A 4,996-nucleotide genomic window follows, 5' to 3' on the forward strand; every position below is an offset into this window, starting at 1 on the left:
TTAAAATCACTGGCTACAGTGCTCAGTGGCATAATGCATTAGATGGCATTTTTGAATTGTTTGTTATGGTGCCAAGATGGAAATGCACATTGAAAGATAAAAGTAGGTAAATCCACAGAGAAAGGAATTACAGGAATACTGTAGAATCAGAACTTGTTGTTTGAGGGTTTCAAGCAATTGAACAGGAAAGAAAATGGAAGAACAGGAAGCAGTAGAATTGTGGTTGCTGTTAAGAGGGTGACTTTTAAACAAGCCACGTAATTTGACTTTAACATGCTATTTCACTTAACATTCAGTTGGAAATATACCAGATCTCTCAAGTTTCTTTTAGACCCTAGCCACTGCACTTGAGCAATATTCCATCAGTCCTGATAGTATTGCCGTAGTATTTCCTCCACCTTAGTTACCTTCCTAAGGTCACATCTTTAACTTTGTTCTTGTTAAGTTGCTGATGAGGAGAAATGATCTGATTTAGTACAGAAGGGAAAAAAAATCGATCACAAGTCACTGTTTATATCAATAGTTTGCACCGCGTAGTAATATGCCAGTTACTAAGCAGAAATGCTGACATATCTCGAGTGGTCGAAGGTTTGAAAAAAAAAAAATTGGGGGTAGGAACATTGGGCATGACTGTAGCTTCAAGAACAAGTTGGTAGAATAAGGGGAATCGCTAAAAATTGCTTTTCCCCTTCAGCTTTAATTCTAGAGGCAATACAGCCATTTTAATAAATGGGAAATTGAGGCAACTTAAGGTAAAAATTTAAACATCACAAAGTAGGTTCTCCAACAAATATGGGGCATGGAAACTAGTTATTAATAGGGTGGCAACTATGGCATGTTTTTCCAGATTTTTATACCGAGGAAGGGTTTGTTCCCTAAAGTAGTAAGACTATAAAAGAATATCTGACTACCTGAACTCAAATTTTATTTTTTCGCTTTTTAAGAAAAATTATTTTTCTCTATTGGAATACTGACATCTGTGCAATTTTAACTCTGGTATACCGTGAACTGAACTTTATTCTTTACAAGGAAAAGACAAAAGTTTGAAATGTATGTTTGAACCAAATTAAATTGCCATTTTTGTATGTTAAATTCATGTGGTTGACCCTAAGACAACTTCTTAGGGCCCAGTGTTTCTGGTTAAGAGAAATTTTTTCCACCCTGTATCAGATTCCATCATGACCCTATGCTTTCACATTTACTCCTAATGTACCCTGTATGCCCATTCTTGAAATTCAACAGCACTAAATCCTAGTTTTACAACAGGTCAAATTTCATTTCTTAGTTTTCCCATTCTATAAAATATACCATTCCTTGATTTTTGAAAAATGCTGAAGCCAGTATTTACTGGAAAACAATTCACTCTGTATTCAGGTTATGCAATGTTTTTGGAAATGTTTACCTATAGCGTGTAGGTTAGCTAAAATCTTTCATCACCCAAGACTTCTCTCTAACCACATGTAAAATGACTACGACTGTTCCCTCACCCAGAAGCCGCATTCTTGAGTATAGAGCTATTTGGTAAAGCACTTGACAGCTGGTAGGGGCTCTCCCAGGGGTAAGTGCTAATTTCTATGCAGAATCTGTAGATTACACCCAGCATCTATCAAGTTAAGGATTAGATCACCTAAAATCTTAACTGTTAGCCACTCACCAGCCTGGCCAGCCTGACACCGTGCCAGCAAGAATACAAAAGATCTAGGAGCCCTTCAGAGACACCTGGTCCCTTGTACACAGGTGCAATCTGTTTGGCTTCTGAGGCAATTTCCACTAGTCCGTTTTAAATGGGTTTGGCAGATGAGATAACATGTACTTCATGTGAAAGAAATGTTATGAATACCAGTTTATGGTTTAGGATCGCTAACATGCAGAAAGAACCAGGAAAGTGAAGTAGTATAGAAATTAAGAGAAATCCAGAGTCAAATGAAAAGAGGTGAATGTTCTTTAAAGAAAAAAAAAAAAAAAAAAAAGGAACAGGTTAGGTGATTACTTAACTGCTGTGAGGGCAGCTAAATAATTTGAATGTGATTAGAGAAAGTCAGTGACAGCCTCAGAACCTAAGGTCCTCAAGAATATGTCGATCTCTACTTCAAGACCTCAAATTACTCTGCTAGCTTTTTCTTACAACATCTATTCCTTCATCTTACCGTTCTCAATTCTACTGACCTTTACTTCTAGCTCCCCAGATGGTGGCCCTTTATCTCCTCACTGTGGGAACCGACTCTTCCAAACGCAGGGCATCAGTGTTTTGTCCACCTCCCACTGCCCTCTCTCAACAAGGTCATCTCAGCTTCACCCTTTGACTCTCTGCTCGTGTCCAATGTGGCAGTGCTTGATGTTGGTTACTACTATGAGCCATTTCTAAAACACTATCACCAGGTTCCAGGAAATACAGGATTTCTATGGCTCACGGGCTAACTGGCCCCTTGTAATCCCCTTTAATCAACTACTTGAGCCCTCCTGTGTTCCCACAAAGTAGTTGTTCCCAATTTGCTGCACTCACTCCCCTGATCTGCCCACATCCCTAGATGTATCTCCTCAGGCTAGGCAGCAACCCCACCTTCCAAACTCCAAAACTCATTTCATCTGGCATTAGGAATAGATGCCTCACTTCTTAAGGTAACCCCTCTCATCTAAGGGAGAGGATTCCATCCCAACTCTTCAAATCAAATTTCTATATCCAACACCCCCACCACCAGGATGGTGGTGAGGATGGGGCAATTTGACCTTCCTCAGCCCTTGACATGTCCTAGTGTTTCTCAAGATGTGGTCTCCAGACCACCTGCCTCTCATGGGCTGAAAGTCCCTGTAAGAAATGAAGCTTCTCTAAATGCAACGCGGAATCCTAGAACAGATAAAGAACATCAGTGGAAAATCTGGTGAAATCCAAATGAAGTCTGGAGTTAACAGTAGTGCGTTAATGTTGACTTCTTAGTTTAACAAATGTGCTATGATAATATGTTAATATTAGGGCAAAACGGATATATCTTTGCAACTTTTCTGTAAACCTAAAATCATTCTAAAAGTTTACTAAAACAGAACAAAAAGACCTAATTCTTGGATCCCAAATTCATCTCAATTCCTGGAGCTGAAGCCTGGGAATCTACATTTCTAATAGGAAGCCCAAATGATTCTTATGCAGACACAAATTTGAAAACTAGTCTTTCAATTCCCTTTCCATTCCATGCCTGAATGGCTGCTTCCTCCTTGTTTTACTTACCTTAACCTGATTTCATCTTTTAGATCCTCTCAACCCTAAAATATAAGTACTATCATTATCCCCCTTTCACAGATGAGAAAGTATAAGATGCAGTACACAAACGAAGTACTAAGAGCTTAAGTAATTTGTTCAGGATCAACAGCCCATGAATGATGGAGCTGGGAGTTGAATCCCTAATCAGTCTAGCTCCCAAATCTATGCACAGAACCATTCTACTTCCTCTCATTCTGTTGCACGTAAGAGCTCTGTAACTAAATCACTAAAAGAAGCATTATTACCTATTTCTCCAACTTCCTAAGTCCAACAGTGCCCCCCTTTTCCACTGGGGGGAATGAACAATGAGAAAGCATTGGGAAGATGTGCCAACTAGAGACCTGGACGGGTAAGGCACAGTGGCTCTTGCACCAGGATCCAGCTCAACTGCTGTATTCTCTGTTCTCCCAAATGCCCTAACATGTACCAATCTAATAATGCTCATAGTACTCACTTTGATGCTAAATTAATTATCTCAGGTTTACTAAGCATCTGTCCAGATTGTCAGGGAAGTGCCAACTCTAAATCAATTGACAGTTGGCCCTCCGTATCCACAGGTTCTGCATCAGTGGATTCAACCAACCATGGACTGAAAATACTTAGGGAAAAAAATTTCAGAAAGTTACAGAAAGCAAAACTTGAATTTGCTGCACACCACCAACCATTTGCATTATATTTACAACTACTTACTTAGGATTTGTATTTGGTGTTATAAGTAATCTAGACATGACTTAAAGTATAAAGGAGGGTGCGGGGGAAGATGGGAGGATTGTGCGTAGGTTATATGTAAATACTGCACCGTTTTCTATAAGGGACTTGAGCATCCATGGATTTTGGTATGGGGTGGCACGGGGGGGAGGGAGACTACTGGAACCAATGACCCACAAATACAGAGGGAGAACCATATATCCTCTTATCTTAGCTGGGTTCCCTGACTTGTATTTAGACCTTAATACAAAGTTGTGGATCTAACTGCTGAATGATGAAGTTTTGGGAGTTTCTGACTGCAAACCAGACACACACAACAACAGCAGCACTTCTATCCAAATTGCTTCAGTACAGAGTATAGATGGAGGGTTGATAAAATAGAACACAATCTCAGGTAATGTCTCTGTTCTTATGTGTATTTTCCTTCATTTCTTCAAGTGAATCATGAAACAATCACAGGATCAGCAGGAGAAACCTATGAAGTATATTCATTCAGGTAAAACATGTTTTCATTAGTTCTCCTTCTGGTGATTGGAATTTCTTTGATTTTATTATCAATAAAAACGTTGCCACTTATATTCAAAGTACATCCGAGAAATCTGATCATGAAGTTAGAATGCACATACCTCCTTCAGATACTCTTAGAAAACAGTGTCTCTCCATGAAAGCATGAGAAAACTACTTGTACAGCATCTTATTTGCTTTACCATTGCTTTAATGCACTTTAAAATTTAGCTACATTAATTGGGAACAAAGAAACAAAAATAGACATTTCTTTGTTTTTCATAAATAACTACTCTCCATATTTGATAAAAATCTCAAAGCATTATTTTAACTTCCCACAAGTATAATACATACAATTTTTTTTTTCTGAAATAATAAGGTCAGCAAATTAAGTATCTTGGCACTAATATAACCACATACAACTGCTATTCTACTGACTTCCAGGAACAAAACAAAAACAGAAAACTTCTTATCAAGATGCTCTGGGTTTCCTTTTGCTAGTGTTAGGGATCCGGAATTATAATCATCTGC

The sequence above is a fragment of the Balaenoptera physalus genome (genome assembly GCF_965194825.1).
Source record: "Balaenoptera physalus genome assembly, chromosome: 6".
Lineage (NCBI taxonomy): Eukaryota > Metazoa > Chordata > Mammalia > Artiodactyla > Balaenopteridae > Balaenoptera > Balaenoptera physalus.